Genomic DNA, 17,962 nt, shown 5'->3' on the forward strand with positions numbered 1-17,962 from the left:
GCCCGCCCGAGAGAGTGCACGTTCCCCGGGAGTCACGGGGTCACCGTTCTCCGCGGCCTGGGGGTTTCCGATCCAATTCTCTCAGTTGGTCCGGGGGCTGCGCGTGGTGTGGGCGCCAGTCGCCTTGGTTTCAGGGGACCACCTCTCCAATTCTCCCAGCCGGCCCGGGAAGGGGGAAGGGAGTAACTCCGGCCGCTTGCCACCCTGCCCGGTAAGGCCCGTGCGCCTCGGCGATCTCACCCGAGCTGCTTCTCTCAGCCAGCCAGCCGTTCCAGGATGGGGTACGCTGTCTTTTTTATCTCTGTTGTGGCTTTGGGCGCTTTCTGTATCATTTCTACTCCCCTAGTAGGTGTCCTGGAGAAGAAACTAAGGAGTCAGGATCTCAACTTCTCAGCTTTCACTCTTCATAATCCCCAATTGATGGCCTTTCATTAGGAAGCAGGCCCAGAAATACTTCAGTGGGTCCCAGGGAGGCAGGAGGCAGGTGTAAGGTCAAATGGTGGCCTCCATTGATGGGCACCCTCCAGTGTGATCCAGCTTCATATGGAATAGGGAAATAAAGAAGGCCCAGGAACTCTTTCCACTGAAATCCTTCCTTAAGAACGCGCCCTTAGTGCCGCTCATGCGCTTTCTTTCAAGGAGCATTTCCCAGCCTTCCCCACTTTTTAAAATGCTAAGTATTTAGTGTTTATCACTGACCTTTTTCTCTTGTCATTTTAAAGACAATATTTTTAGAAAATTAGTATAACCAAAATCAAACTGTATAATTGAGTCTAAAGATGAAATATGCCCTTAAAAAATTAGCTCATAAAATCCTGTTTATTTGAAAGATCGTTAGTTCTTAGCATTCAGTATTAGGAGGTGAATTTTAATTACCCTCAATATGAATAGAAAAGTCATTTCAGAGAAGAGGGGAAAAGGATTTAGGATTTAGCTGCCCATGGTTTGTGAGCCCCATGGCTCTGAAGCAGCTTGGAGCCCCCATCAGTGCTTGGTGGGGGCTGGCCAGTGCAGGGACCAGTCAGAATTGGAGACAGGTAAGTTAGGAGCCAACATTCCAAGGTCCATCTGGCTCAGTCTCTCCATAATTCCAGCTGATTCCTCAGGACACCCCCAGGAATGCCGAGTTCACCCTTGCTGTCCTCAGAGGTAGGTGCTGCTGGCACTTCAACATTTTCTGACCCTAAGGAAAGAGCCTTCTCCAGCCATGAGAGACAGGATGAGAACAAGCTGAGATTCTTTCCATTTCTCTCTAGATGACACACCTTCTCTGTGGTCTTGCTTTTGGGTGTGGCAGTGGTACTAGTTGCTGGCCATCCATATCTGCCATGACCTGATGCCATCCACAAGCAAATGGCAGTAAATTTGGGCTTTTCTTCTGAGCCAGGTCCAAATGCCTTAATTGTGAAATCTGGGGTGGTGCACAGGTTCTTCCCTGGACTTTATGGGGAGAGCCATGCCTGGTCTCCCCAGATCCCTGCTCCTTGAGCAAAATGTGAGCTGAATAAGCCATACCAATCTGTCAGCATGACTGCTAATAACCCTGGTTATTCCAGGGTCAGCCCTGGTCTCCATGGGAAGCAGGAGAACAGAGCATGGGGGCATCCTGCATCTGTAGTGCTGTTGGGTTGCCCCACTTGTGCAGCTGCTGCTGCCCTCAAAGGCCCAGACTTCCAGCTTTCTGCCCATCTGACCCACTCCCTCACAGCACTGTCCAAGTTGAGGGGTGTAAGTTGGAAATAGCTTACTTTTGTCATACATGCATTCGTGACACAAGGAAAACACACCTTGAGCACAATGACCAGAATGGAATGTTGCTAACACCTCTAAGAATGCCCCTGCTAATTCATGTCACAGCTAGCCCAAAGCAGAACCTGCTCACTGGGCATCTTTTCAACATTCAGGTCCCCTCGGTGTTGGCAGAATTTAATTGTTGCTGACCTGTGCATACCTTATGTTTCAAACAAAGATATTTTTCTTTAGGTTAAGTTGCCTCTGTCAGCTTGGAGAAGGCTTGTCCTTTTGCTATCAGATGACAAAGTAAAAATTAAAGCAATGTTAATGATATGACTCATTAGACACATCTCAGTGATAAGGAAACCCTTATTAAGACAACTTAGTATACACTTAATAGACAAGTCCACACATAATGACATTGTCTGAGGCTCACATCACACCTCCCTTTAAGCTGAAAGGTCAATATTATCTGACTTGGGGAGGAAAAAACACTCCTCCACTCATCAATAAACAATACAGATTATTCTGCAACAATTACATCTTTCTTCAAAATAATTTGCAGATTGTCTGGAAGTTCCAATATGACTTGATGGTGTGGGTCAAGGGGAATGCTGAGTTCCTTTGGAAGGACTCCATGGGCCTCTGTTTGTCTGCTGTATACTTGTGGATGTTTCTGAAACCCCTCCTTGCAAGAGACTGAGGTTTGGGCACAAGCCCTTTTCAGTGCTCAGTCCTGAATTTTCTCTATGGCTATATTCCTGCATAATGAGTGTGATGATATAATGATGAAATGAGTCTACAATTGTGCTCATTTCTGAAATGCTGGCACAGAATTACCTGGAATGAGTGATAGGGTAGTTCATCTCTAGTCCTGAATAGCAAGGAGAGAGCACAGATCAGATATTAAAGGACCATGTACAGAGGGCCGAGCAGTGTCAACTCCATTCTGAAAGTCACAGGGAGCCATGATCAAGAGACATGATGGGAGAGAGTTTCTCCTAACACCCATAGCTTGAGGACTGGTGCCTCTACCAGGCTCCTGGTGTCCTCTTCACCTGGGTAGGGTGACTCTGTCTCAGGGCTGGGCTGAAGGAGCAGCAGAGTAGCAACTCAAGTTCTAGAAACCCCTTGCTCTGCTGCCTTCCTGTGCAAGGCCTTTGACCCTCTGCTTGGCTCTGTGTTATCTCCCCCTGCTCCCAGTAATCAGGGTCTCTTATCATGGGTGTGCATCTGGAGATCATTGTGCCTGCCTAGTTTTGGTTCCTAAGGGGTCTCTCAGCCTGAGCCCATAGGTTCCATCTGACTCCTACACACTGGACTTCCCCATCCCCCAGATCTACCTCAGTTCTTCCGAAGCAGTCCATGTTCCCTGAACCCCAAGCTCCAAGCTCCACATCAGGGTGGGATGCAGGGTTCCTGCTGCTCATTTGGGAATAAGCTCAACTCTGGTGCAGCTGACTATAGGATAGGGGAGAGATAAAGGGAAAATTTTACATTCCAGGCAGAGGAACAGGGTACCTTGGATAGAAGACAGGATAGGCTGAACATTGACAGGCAAGCAAGACTGTGCTTTCAGACCTCACTTTAGACTGTTGCCTTCTTCTTCTGAGTAGAGCTTCCATGGCTACCCTGAGCAGGATCAGGACTCACTGAGGTTTGCATATTGGGATGATCAACATTGCAGTGTGGAAAGAGGTGCATGGGGATGTGAGTGTATGTCAGAGGGTGGCCATTGAATGAGAGGATATTTCCTGGAAGGAAGGATAAGATAGGAGAAGGGATAATGGAAGATGGAGGAGTGAGGGAAGAGGGAAGTTGGAAAATTGGAAGGATGATGAGAAGGATGGTGGAAAGATGAAATGAGGATGGGTAGAATGGTAGAACCTTAGAAGGAATGGCAGACACATTGAGACAGGGCTAAATGCTTCTGTTCAACCATACCCTACAACCATTTTTCTTGGAAAACATGATTTTTGCATGTAATGAGTTCAAATTTGGGAAGAACGAGTCACATGAAGGTATCTTGACCTACCTATAGTGATCACTGCTTAAAATACGTTTTTATATCTTGGCTGTGGATCAATGAAGTCTGATCAGACTAGTCAATGGCCATGAGTAACCAGATGCTGGTAACAGAATTCATCCTGCAGGGTTTCTCAGAAACACCACAGCTCCAGGTGCTCTTCTTCTTCCTCTTCTTCACTGTCTACACCATGGCCATCTGTGGCAACTCACTCATCATGGCAGCCATCAGCTTCAGCCCTGGACTCCACACACCCATGTACTTTTTCCTGGTCAACTTGGCTATTTCTGATGTGTTCTGTGCATGTGCTGTTTTGCCAAAACTCCTTGAGATTCTGGTGGCAGAGAAGAGAATCATCTCCTATGGGGGCTGCATAATCCAGATGTACTTCCTGACATGGTCCATTGCAGCAGAGTTGCTTCTCTTCACTGCCATGGCATATGACTGTATGTGGCCATCTGCCAGCCCTTGCAGTATGGCTCCATAATAGACCCCCAAGTATGTGTAGCTCTGGCAGGAGCTGTTTGGGGCATTAGCATACTGGGTGCTGGGGTCAACACCAGTCTGGTGCTACAGCTGACTTTCTGTGGGCCCAATATGATAGATCACTTTTTCTGTGAGATTCCTCCTGTGTTGCTGCTCTCCTGTTCTTCCACATGCTTGAATATTGTGACAATAATGGCTGACATCTTCTAGGCTGTGTTGAATTTCCTGCTCACTATGGTGTCCTATGGTTTCATCACCTCCACCATCCTGAAGATTTGTACTGCCAAGGGGAAGTGGCAAGCCTTCTCCACCTGCTCCTCCCACCTCACTGTGGTTACTATGTACCTCACTACAGTCATTTACATTTACCTGACCCCAGGCTCCAGCTACTCCCCAGAGACAGGGAAGGTCATGGCTGTGCTTTATTCCACTGTAAGCCCCACCTTTAACCCTCTCATTTACACACTAAGGAACAAGAATGTAAAGACAGCTGTCCACAAGTCTTTACGTTGTTGGCAGAGAAACTGTAGGTACATCATTTGTGTTCACATACTGGTATGTATATGTGTGGAGCTTCTTTACTCTTCCAAGTTTTTCTATCTACTCATTAACATTTTCCCATTGATTTGCAATTAGAGTCTCCTGTTGTCCCATGGGGTCTCAGAGAGGAAATATCAAACTATGGAAACAATGAGGAAACATGTTGTTTCCTATAATCAGAGGACTGAGTTGGGGTGGACTCTGCTGGTCCCTAGTGCACAGGTTCAGCGGTGCCATGGAGACCCAGATCATTTCCATTTCTCATCTTGGCCATCCCCAGATAATAGCTTTGTGAACACACTGCCTCCTTCATGGCCAACTAGAAAAACTTGAGTCCATTCAGCTGGCTGGTGAGGGCCTGGCATTTATTCTCTAGCTAACGGGGCCACAGGAGGTCATATACCTAACCCTGAAAGTATTGTCATTACCAAATTATCCCAACAGAAACATGGACAGACAAGCAGAAACCTCCTCTGTAACTGGGCATGGAGAGAGTCCCCAAAGCAGTCAAGGTGCTCTTATAGAGGAGGAAGGTGCTGGAAAGATGGAAGAAGGTTCCCAACAGTGCCCAGTGCACACAGACCCTGGCTAACTTTGGCCACTGCAGATGGCATGGTTTTTACAACTGCTGCAATAAGGAATACATTGAAAATTAAAAATATATATTTATGACTAGTGAGAATTAAAACAGTAACTAATTGACTTATATGATAAATAACTGTGGATTAAATTCATCCTCAAATTGGTAGAGAATGATTGATAGTGGAAAATAGCATCTAACCTACTGCTACATGGTGGATCATGGAAGAAAGACATGAGGATGGAGAGGGTGAGAGAATGTACAAATGGAAGTAAGGGTAGATAAAAGATGAAAGTAGAGAGAAAAAGGGGTGGAGGATGCATGAATGAAATGATGAGATTTTGTCTGGTAGGAGAAGTGGAAAGAAGAGAAAGATGAACAGTGAGTGAATGAAGGAGGATGGGGAACAGAAGGAAGGATTGATGGAAAAGATAATGGATATGGAAATGAGAATGAATAGAAGGATAGAAGTGTAAAGGATACATATAAGGAGAGTGGAAAGATGTATTGAAATGTGAGTAGAAGGATGAATAGATGAGAGAGAAAGGGAAAAGCAGAGAGTGGAACAAAAAAGTAGATGGATAGTTGAAATGTTGGAAGGAAGAATGAAATGGACAAGGGATGAATGGAAAGGAACATCATTTTTTATTTCATAAAAGTTGCCAGAATGCAATATACCAGAAATGTGTTGACTTTTATAATTGGAATTTATTAACTTACAATTTACAGTTCTAAGGCCATGAAAATATCCAACTCAATGCATCAACAGGATGATTAACTATTGGGTAGACAGAATAACAGGCTGCCAGCATTCATGACACCTCTTTTACATAGGAAGACATGTGGTCAGCATCTGCTGGTCCTTTTCTCCTGGGTTTTGTTGTTTTCAGTGGCTTCTTCTCTGGTTTCTGTGTTCCTTTCTCAGTTTCCCCAGAGGCTTTTTCCATGAGTTTTCTGGGGTTTTTTCTATCTTTTATCCCATTACAAAAGACTCCACTAAGAAGATTAAGACCCACGTTGAATGAGGTAGGTCACATCTCAATTGAAATAACCTAATCAAAGGAGTCAAAGAGTCCCAATTGTAAAAGGTCTACACCCACAGGAATGGATTAAAAAAAAAACATGCACTTTTCTAGGGTACATAACAGCTTCAAGTCAGTACAAACATGAAAGATAAGATTGATGAACAGAAAGAATTAGAAAGAAATTGTGAAGCAGTCTATGTAGATGCATGGGGAGGGTATGAGGCCAGAAGTTGAGAAAGTGAGATGAAGGAAGGTATGAGTGGGAAGAAGAAGGGACTAAGGAGAGTAGCAAGGAGGGCAAGATTGAAGGGTTATTGACAGGAAGGTGGGATAGATGGATGAATGAATGACATGCAAATGAGCATATGTAAGAGGGATGGGTAGGATGGAGGGACGTATTCACAGCATGGCTGAGAACTTGAGCATACCCATGTTCCCTAGAATACAAACCATTTTATGCTGATGATAAATGGATATAACATTGCTTGTTCTAGCCATGATCAACCATTTATGTAATTGATCATAGAAACAATTTTCAAACTTTTTATGAACCTTATGCATGATTTTAGAAGACTTTGTGTTACAAAATCAGCAAAGTACTAATTCTTATAGCTCTCCAGCAGAACCACAGGCACAGCTTCCTCTCTGTGTGGTGCTACCACAGTGATAGTGACTATATGTAAAATAAGAGTTCATAAGTATAATAGAATTTTTATCTCATGTCTAGTATGCCTATCTTTTTATCCCAAATTTTGTTCAGAGGTTGTGAGGATCGTGCTCAGCAACCCAGATTCCATAACATACACTGACACACACATGCACACATGCATGCAAACCTCAATTGAGACATCAAATTACACCATAACATATCTTGTCTCTTAGCAGAAGGAAAATTTTAAGGGGAGGAAAAGGACTTGAACTAGACATAGAAACATCCAGGTTGCTGAGAGACCCAGAAATCCATGCAACTTTTATCTTTTCAAGCAGCTTTGTTTTCACATGACTGAAATCACTGGAAAAGTCAATATTTTCTGTTGATGTCTCCACTGATGTGTGTGTCTCCAAGTGATCTTCTAGGGATAGTCAATAGCTGTCCTTTGAAGCTCTGTCCTTCCTCTCTTGCCTTCATCTCCAATAGTTTCTATGTAAATTTGTCCAATAATATTTTCTGCTTGTGATCCATGTACCAGAATGTTATAAACCACAACATTGATTAATCAAGAAGGAAGAAAAAAGTGGGGGAGAAAGAACAGAAGAACTACTCCTTTGGTTTATGGGGACCCCAAGACTGGCCCTATGACAGCTCCCTGTGCTCAGTCCCCATCCCTGAGTACCCACACCTTTTCCAACCTGCCCTGGCCTCTCCCTTTTCTTCACCAACACATGGAACAAGGTCACACAATGTCACAAAAGTTGTCTGCACTTGATCTGACACCTGCTAAGGGACTTAAACAACTCATTCACACCAAGATGGTAACTACTCAAAGCTGTCTAATGGACCATTACTCCTGGAATTCATTCCACATTTGCAAAGCAAAGGAATGACCTGAATATGAGGATGAAAAAGATGTGCAGACATCTTGGATGGCCTCCCTGCCCTCCCCCCAGATCCACACTGGTCTTCCCCTAATCTGCCTGTGGCTCCCTGAGGTCATCCCCACAAATTGAAAGGAAGAATCATCCTTAACAAGCAGTTCTATGTGCACACTATTGTTCATAAGCCATTTCTTAAGATACCATTCCTGTTCCAAAGAGACACTGTAGATCTTCATTCTTTCAACAATGTTTCCTGATTATTGATGCCATGCTTCAGACCCTGGCATGGGTGATGGGGGTTGGAGGTAGGGGAGAGACATGTCCAATACTCTTATTTCCAGGCTGGGGTCTCCTTGAGGACAGGCTCATGCCACTGTCCCAGAATTTAATGCAGAACCTGTCTTATATTCTGTTATTAACAATTAAATGATGGAATTAAGGGACCTTCAATATTAGTAATTTCAAATACATAAGTTCAAATGGGAGCAATACCTAAAAATATAGCACTTGAAATATAAGAAAGATAAACTCTGGATTAATCTAAGAAACTGATTCAAGGGATAGTCACATCAATTTAATTTAGACTTCTTAAAAAATATCAAAAAAATTGTTTCCATCTTTGGATATTTCAAGGATGCTAAACTTCATCATCTCTCTTAAATCAGCTTTTCTAGGTAAGAAATCCCTTAATATTTACACTGCTAATTGGTCATTTTGAAAGTAACAGCACCTTCACTTTCTTACTAATTGATTCTTCCAAAAATCCTAGCATGAGATGATGAGGTATCCGTTTTCAGCATGAAATAATTAGTAATGACTCAGCTACATGGATGCTTTCTGCCACCTCTATGGAAAGATGTGTCATGACTCCCATGAGGGCCTGGAGGCTGTGCAGAAAATGGAGACCAGTCCTCACCTCACCAGCAATTCTGACGAACTTCAGATGATACCTCCAAGTCCAGGCTTTCATGGAAACACCCCATTTGGGTGCCATTTCTACTGAGGTTATTCCCAATGGCAGGAGCAGTTGGATTTCACATGTAAGGATATATCTGGGGTTGTGTCAGGAGAAGAGATTAGGATGAGTGCAGGGAACCCTCCTCAAAGGGGAACAGTCCCCATTTTTCCCCAATGGGGCCTGGATTTTCAGGACCCTTCTCAATCCCCAAAGACTAGGGCCAAGAAGTATGTTCACAAAGGTGGGGCAGGATGGCAGCATAATGAGGTGTGGGATTTAGCTCATCCTTCAGAGCAGTTAGAAAATAGCCAGGAGCTGTATGGAACAACTCCTGGGGGACATCAGTGACAAGATATGACACATTGTGCACAGTTTGGAAGAGGTGGAATGGCTGAGATTCCACAAAGAAACATAAGTCTCCCAAGCCACAGAGGCCAGTGACCCTCCCCCACAGGCACAGCAGGCTGGTTCCCTGAAGGGAAAGGAAATACATTTTACTAGAGCAAAGAACTAGCTCTGCCAAGAGCAAATTGTGGATTTAATTAACAAATTCTGACTGCTGAAAGCAGGTCCTGTGCACAGATAAACCTGGAGCACTAAAGGAACCAGGAGTTTTATCCCAGCAGAGAGGGGACAGGTCTGATGGAACAACAAAAATACAGGCTTTTTGAATTGGACAGCACAAACTACTGGAAAAAGACTGAACCCCAGGTAAAGGGGGCACTAGAGCATGAGGACACACAGAGCCACATACCAGCTCTTGATTGGCAAACCCGGGGCACTGGGGGAACTTCTTAACAGCTCACTAGATCATTAGAACTGCTAGGACTTTCAGGCTGCAGCATTGCCCCAAGCAAGAACAAAATTAAGGCATGTCTGAGAGACAAAGTATCTAGGCAGGTGAGTGGGATTAATTCCCTAAAGGGTGTATCTTCCTCAAGAAGAGCAGACAGGGCCCAGCTCATGTGTTGGCCTTCTTTCAGGGAATTCAGGTCTGAAGTGCTGGAAAACGGAAGTAATCCAAACCATCCCTTTACCTCAATCTCTCTCTCAGTCATGCTACTGGCAAGGAAAGACTGCTGAATTGAAGGCACCACATCAATTTATGCAGGTGGGAAGCTGAGGGCAGACAAATGCAACATGCTGGGCAGGATAGGAAAAGCACAGAGTCTAGAGGCCTCAAAAGAAAGACTGATAACCTGCTGGGTCTCAATCTCAGGGATACTTGATGCTGGCTACTATCTCCTCCTGAGACATGGGTCTGTCTCTTCTGGGAAAATCTGAATGTGGTCAATCACATCTGAGGACACTCTCCTCAAAAAAGGTTCCATATAGTCAGGGCAAGAAACAACAACAACAACAAAGTGCTGAAAAATTCTGATCAGTTAAACAGAACCCGGGCTAGAGGTCTAGAATAAATGGAGCTGAATGCCAAAGAACAAACAGAGAACAAAGCCATCCAAAAAGAAAACCTTAGGTAAAAGAATGAAGACAAACTCCAAAATAAACTAATTAAGGAAATCAATTGCCTAGATGTCAGCAAAAAATAATGAGTCATACTAAGAAAATTGAAGATATGGATCAGTCAAAGGACCAAACCAACATTTCAAATGAGATACAGGAGTTGAAACAACTAATTCAGGATATTCAAACTGATATGAAAAATCAAATCAATAGATTGAGGGAAGATATGGAAAAAGGGATGAAGGATATAAAGAAGACACTGGGCAAAAATAAAGAAGAACTCAAAAGTTTGAAAAAACAAATCACAGAAATTATGAGAATGAAAGGCACAATAAAAAGGATTTTTAAAAAAATGGAAATGTACACCAATATATTGGAAGAGGCAGAAGAATGGATTGGTGAAATAGAGGATGGCCATCTGAAATCCTACACACAAAAGAAAAGACAAAGGAAAGAATGGGGAAATATGGGCAGGGCCTAGGGAATTGAATGATAACATGAAGCACAGGAATATATGTGCTGTGGGTGTCTTAGAAAGAGAAGGGAAAAGGAGCAAAAAGACTAAGGGAGGAAATAACCACTGAAAATTTCTCATCTCTTATGCAAGATAAAAAATTACAGATCTGAGAAGTGCAGCATACCCCCAAAAGAATAGATACAAATGTCAAAGACAAAGATTTTGAAGGCTGCAAGGGAAAAGCAATCCATCACATACAATAGAAGTTTGATAAGACTAAGTGTGGAGTTCTGAGCAGAAATCATGGAGGTGAGAAGACAGTTGTATGATATATTTAAAATATGGAAAGAGAATAGCTGCCAACCAAGAATTCTACACCCTGAAAAGCTGCCCTTCGAAAACTTGGAAAAGGTTAAAACATTTTCAGACACACAGTCACTGAAAGAATTTGTGACTAAGAGACTGCTCTATAAGAAATGGAAAAGAGAATACTACCAGCAGATAAGAAAAGACAAGAGAAAGAAGTCTGGAGAACAGTGCAAAAATGAAGACTATCAGTAAAGGTAAAAAGAAAAAAAAGTTAGATATGACATATAATATCCAAAAGATAAAATGGTAGAGGAACATACTGTTTATACAGTAATAACATTAAATGTTAATGGATTGACCAAGAATAAGCTGGGACTCAATATCAAGGAATTGAAAAAACCTTCTTGGCCAAAAGAAGAGAGAGAGAAATGAGACAAAATAAAGTGTTTTAGTGGCTGAGAGATTTCAATCAGGGTCAAGAGGTTATTCTGGAGGTTATTCTTATGCATTATATAGATATCTTTTTTTTTAGTTTAAGGTGTATTAGAGAGGCTAGAGGGAAGTGCCTGAAACTGTAGCACTGTGTTCTGGTAGCCATGTTTCTTAAAGATGATTGTATAATGATATAGCTTTTGCTATGTGACTGCGAGATTGTGAAAACCTTGTGTCTGATGTTCCTTTTATCTATGGTATGGACAGATGAGTAAAACATATGGATTAAAAATAAATAAATAATGAAGGGAACAAATGTTAAAATGATTGAGTAGATTAAAACACTAGTGATCAATGAAGGGGAGTGATAAGAGGTATAGAAAAAAATTAGGGGGAACAAAGTTTAAAATATATTGGGTGGATGGAAATACTAGCAGTCAATGAGAGGGAAGGGTAAAGGGTACGGTATGTATGAGTTTTTTCCTTTTTCTTTTTATTTCTATTTCTGGAGTGATGCAAATGTTCTAAGAAATAATCCGGATGATGAATATACAACTATGTGATGATATTGTGTGTCATTGATTATAGACAAAGAATGGAATGTTCACATGGTAAGAATGTTCATGTTTGTATGATGTTATGTTTTTTCAATCAAAAAAGTCCCCTGAAAAAAATGTTAATGATTTAACTTCCCAATCAGAAGTTATAGACTGGCAGAATGGTTAAAAAACAGGACCCAAAAATATGCTACCTATAGGAGACTCAATTTAGATGCAAAGACAAAAGCAGGTCAGAATTGAAAGGCTGGAAAAATATATTTCACACAGACAACAACCAGAAAAGACCAGGAGTAGCTAACATAATATTTCCCTCTCTCTGATGCATAGTGAATACAACTCAAAGCAATATCTACAGGGATTCATCTACAACTTAAATTGGGATGACAAGAATTGTTATCTTTGTTTAAGTGAAATCTATTTCTGAGTTTTCTTCATTCATATTTTTGTTTTTGTTTCTCATACATTTTCCCTGCAAATTTGTGACCTGGACATTCACTTTTAGTCTATGGATAGAGATCTTATTTCCCTGTGCTTCAAGTCTTCCCTCCTGCTCACACACCCCTTGCTTTCCCTAATCACATGGCCAAGCCATGTCCACCACAGAAGGGGTGTTTATGTTGGACAAATTTAAGGGGGATGATGGGGATGGAAGGGAAAATTTGTTTAATTGTTATTAAAATGCTAAATATTGCAAATTTCAGTTTCATCATAATATGATAAAGTTGAAGGGGAAATACAGCATTGCTTGTTAAAGGGTAACAGGAGAAATTACAGCCCTGAGCATCCCCTGCTCCTCAAGGCCCCTCTGGACTTTGAGGCCCAGGACTCCCGCATGAGTGCTTGGTAGACCAGGAACACCTGGCGTGGCTGCACTGGCTTCCCCCCTTTTTAGTATGTAGGAAGATAACTACCACAGTGCTCATTTGATTTCTTCTGGTATTTGCTTCTGATGAGTAATTATAGTCTATATACAAAAACGCAAGCTTTAGTACTGTTGAATTTGCAGTTATGTCATCGAGTGAAAGAGCTATTCAAAGTGTGGTTAAAAACGAGACCCAAAGTGTGGTTAAAAAAGATAACTACCACAGTGCTCATTTGATTTCTTCTGGTATTTGCTTCTGATGAGTAATTATAGTCTATATATAAAAACGTAAGCTTTAGTACTGTTGAATTTGCAGTTATGTCATCGAGTGAAAGAGCTATTCAAAGTGTGGTTAAAAACGAGACCCATGGGAAGATAACTTCATTTTACTCTCTCAGATCTCATGGACCTTTGCTCTGCTGCTTTCCAAATATGTATGGCATTTTTGTATTAGTTCAGTGATTTTTGTTCTGCAAAATATTTCAGGATCTATGCCAATTATCCACAGTTCTGCCTGTGGTCCTTTAATCAGGACCCATTGCTGCCTGATGGCCATTCTTTGCCCGTTTTATAGTCTCTAGTGCATTGGCCATGACTGATCATCTCTTCCCTGATTGAAATCTTGCTGAAAATGTCCTCATTTCCTTGGAATTTTGCTGTATAGGTTAGGGTGGGATGTTTTGTTGGCTCTGTTCTGTTTGTTCACCAATTTGTACATTATTTGTTGTTCTTTGCTACTGTAAAAAGTGAATACAGTTTGGTATTTTGTTAAAATGGATCAAAGACCTAAACATTAGAATTAAGACCATAAAACTCTTAGAATAAAATGTAGGGAAATATATTAGATGGGAGGTTATTGTGATGGGAGGTAGTTTCCTAGACCTTACACCCAAAGCATAAGCAATGAAAAAATAAATAAATGGGGCCTCCTCAAAATTAAACATTTTTGTGCTTCAACGACCTTTTTTCAGGTAAGCGAAAAGGCAGCCTATGCAATAGGAGACAATATTTGGAAACCACATTATCAGATAAGGGTTTAATACCCAGAATATATAAAGAGATCCTATACTTCAACAATAAGAAAACAATTGACACAATTGAAAAATTATCAAAAGACATGAACACTTTTCAAAAGAGGAAATACAGATGGTTAAAAGTCATATGAGAAGATGTTCAGCTTTACTGACTACTAGGGAAATACAAATCAAAACTACAATGAGCTATCATCTCACACCCACTAGAATTGACATTATCAAAAAATAAAAAATAAAACCCAGAAAATGACGTGCTGGAGGGATGTGGAGAAAGAGGCACACATTCATTATTGGTGGGAATGTAAAATGATGCAACCACTCTGGAAAGCAGTTTGGCATTTCTTCAGGAAGCTAAGTATAGAATTGTCATATGATCCAGCAATCCCATTGCTAGGTATATATTCAAGGGACTGAAGGCAAGGACACACAAGGACAATTGCACACCAATGTTTATAACAGCATTATTCACATTTGTCAAGAGATGGAAACAGCCCAACTATTCATCAGTGAATGAGTGGCTAAACAAGCTCTGGTATATACATATGATGAAATATTATGCAGATGTAAGACAAAACAAAGTCATGAAGCATGTAACAACGTGGATGAAACTTGAGGACATTAAGCTGAGTGAAACAAAAAGGCAAATATCATATGGTCACACTAATATGAACTAACATTAATGAGTGAACTTTGAGAGATAAAGTTAAGAACACAGGTCATTAGGAGATAGAAAGAAGGAAGAGATTGAGCAATTGGTGCTGAAGAAGTACCAAATGCGCAACAGGATTGATTGTAAACATTCAGAAATGGATAGCACAATAGTACTTGATGGTAGCACAACAGTATATGTACACTGTACAAAGCTGAGTGTGAGTATAGTTGGGGGAGAAGGGCTTGGGACTTTATAACATGAAAATGAAAGATATAGGACAAAGACTGAGACAGTATAATCTATGAATACCTAGAATGCATAAGAGTATTTTTGCATGAGGGAGAACAAATAAATGTCAACATTGCAAAGTGTTGAAAATGGGATGGTATATTGAAAAATACAATCAATGCAAGCTAAGGTTTATAATTAACAGCAACATTGTAATATGCTTCCACTGAGTGAAACAAAAGTATGATAAAACTAAATGTCAACAAGTGGGGGATATGGGGATATGGGGGAGGGGTATGGGATTTTTGCAGCAAAAAAAAGGAAAGGCTTTCATATAAATTGTGATGGTAAAGGCATGGCTATGTGATTGTGCTAGTTTGAAAGTTTTTGTGCACCCCAGAAAAGCCATGTTTTAATTTTGATTGGTCTTGTGGGGCTGTCATTTCTTTTAATCTTGATTAAATACTGTAGGTTGGAAACTTTTGATTAGGTTATATCCACAGAGATGTAACACATCCAGTTGTGAGGGTGACGTTTGATTAGATGGAGATGTGAATCTACCCATTCCAGGTTGGTCTTGATTAGTTTACTGGAATCCTTTAAAAGAAGAAATATTTTGGAGAGAGCTAGAAATGACAGAAGCTTCAGAGCTAACAGACACTTCAAAGGAGAGCTGACACAGATGCTGACATGTGGAGAACAGACACACAGATGTTTGGAGATGCTTGGAGCCCAGCAGACATCACCATGAGATGTTAAACAAGCCAGAAACTGGAGAGAGCCAAGGGAACCCAAGAGATGAAAGCCAGCAATGTAGGAGTAAAGTGAGGAACCTCCACATGAGCAGAGGCTGAAAGCAACAGGGACCAGCAAATGCCAGTCATGCAACTTCCCAGACAACAGAGGTGTTCCTGACCCATCGACGTTCCTTGAATTAAGACATTTTCCTTGGATGCCTTAGTTCAGACATTTTTATAAGCTTAGAACTATAAACTTATAACTTATTAAATCCCCTTTTTTAAAAGTCATTCCAGTTCTGGACTATCACATTCTGGCAGCTTGCAAGCTAATGCACTGATTATACCAGAAACCATTGATTTTTTACTTAGGTTAGATTGAATTAAGTGCAAATAAAGCCATTTAAAAATGAACAGAGAGAAACAAGTGCTAGAGAAAATGTGGAGAAGGAGATGTACCTATTCACTGTCAGTAGGGAAACTTACTGGTGCAGCTCCTTGGAGGTCAGTATGGTAGCTCCACAGGAGGTTAAGGGAGGGGTTGCCATATGATCCTGCAACCCTGTTGATCAGTATATATCTAGAGGAACTGAGTGTGGGGACATGAGTGGACACTTGTACACTGGTGTTTATGGCAGCAATCCACAGTGGATGGAGGTGACCCAAGGGTACAAAAGCTGAGAAATGGAAGGGGGAGCTGTGGTGTATACAGACAACAGACTACTGAGTTGCTGCAAAAAGGAAGTTGAGAGGTATGCAAATCAACTAGATGAATGAACTTTAAAGACTATATGTTGAATGAAATGTCAGAAACAAAAAGACAATATTATCATGCTTCAATTATATGGACTAACTGTAATATAAAAACTTGGTGAACTAAAGTTGAGCGCATGGGTTATCAGGTTGGAGTCTATTGTAGAGGGTTCTAGATTGTAAACTCTTATAGCAGTCACATATATTCAGGAAGTGAAGCTGTTAGTTCTAAACTCTGAGATACTGAGCTATTTTTTAATAACTTGGTTATTCCCAATAACTTAGGTACTTATGTGACAACTGAAACTCAGAGTTAGATCTCTGAAGTTATGAAAGTCAGTAGTACCCTGTGCAGAAACTTTAAAAAAATTGAAAAAGTGATCATACTTCTACTAGAAATATGAATAAAGCTAATCTGGATAAGGCTAAGGTAAGTCAGAATACAGAGTAAAGAATAATATGGTCCATATTTTAAAATTCCAGCTTCTGTGTCAGGCCAAAGTAAAAGGTGTTTATTTGGTGCAAAATTTATATTTTGGGTAGCACATTACCTAATTTAACTTTATGGTCAGTTTATTTGAACACCATAGTTATATGGAATCTTGATTAGGGTATGAGATACTGTTGGTTTTCACAGGTTAGTGTGATGCCTTGATATATCCCAGGGGAATTTGGGAAGAGAATAAAAAAATATTTGCAAAGGTCCCTTGAGAGATAGGGAAGAAAGGAGGAAACATTCACATCTTCAGGGAGATGATCTGATTACAGTTTCAAACATACAGTAGAATAGGGATTATTCTGCCTTTATGAAATGGGATTTTGATTAAAGCATGGCTTTTCTAGGGGACATACATCATTTCAAACCAACACACCTAGTGTCTTCTTTATAGCCTTCATATCTTTTGTCACAGTTTCTTCAATTCATTGAATTGATTTAGAAGATTTGTTTGAACATCTGTAATTAGTTGTTTCAGCCCATGTATCTCATCTGAAGTTTTAGTTTGAACTTTGGGCCATATCTTCATGTTTCCTAATATGATTTGTGATTTTTTTCTGGCATCTAGGCATCTGATTTTTTATTGCAGAGGTTGTTTTACCTATGCATCTAGGTATTTCTTGTTGGATGGCTTCATCCTCTATCAGTTCTTTGACATTAAGTTCAACTTATTCTAGGCCTCAAGAATGGCTTCTGTTTAACTCATCAGAATTTTTTCAGCTCTGATTTTTCCAATTCCTGTCTTTCATATATGGGATTTTTTTGAGATTGACCTTTTTTTGTGCAGTTGTTTCACCCTCAAGCAAAAAGCTTTCTTTTCCCTCTTCCACCAGAGGGAACATCGATCTCTGTCTTTTATTTGCCTCTAACATTTTAACACTCCTTCCATTACCCCTAGCAACTCTTACATGTAGGGATGATTATGGGAGGATGGCCACCTCAGAGAGGATCTACCCCAGTCAGGTTTTCCCAGACAAGACAAGCCCAGGACTCATGAAGGTGGCACAGATCGGTATCAGGGTTACCTAAGATAAAACCCAGCAGGATGCCAGTCTTTCCTGTAAAGATTCCTAATTCTTTGCTTTTCCTGTCC

The 17,962-nt window shown here is 41.0% G+C and overlaps 1 pseudogene; it reads left to right on the forward strand.

Annotated features, from left to right (window-relative positions):
• The window catches only part of LOC143650888 (cell division control protein 6 homolog pseudogene), a 35,114-nt pseudogene continuing 17,152 nt past the window's right edge, over positions 1–17,962 (forward strand).

This window comes from Tamandua tetradactyla, chromosome 11 (assembly GCF_023851605.1).
Source record: "Tamandua tetradactyla isolate mTamTet1 chromosome 11, mTamTet1.pri, whole genome shotgun sequence".
Classification (NCBI taxonomy): Eukaryota; Metazoa; Chordata; class Mammalia; order Pilosa; family Myrmecophagidae; genus Tamandua; species Tamandua tetradactyla.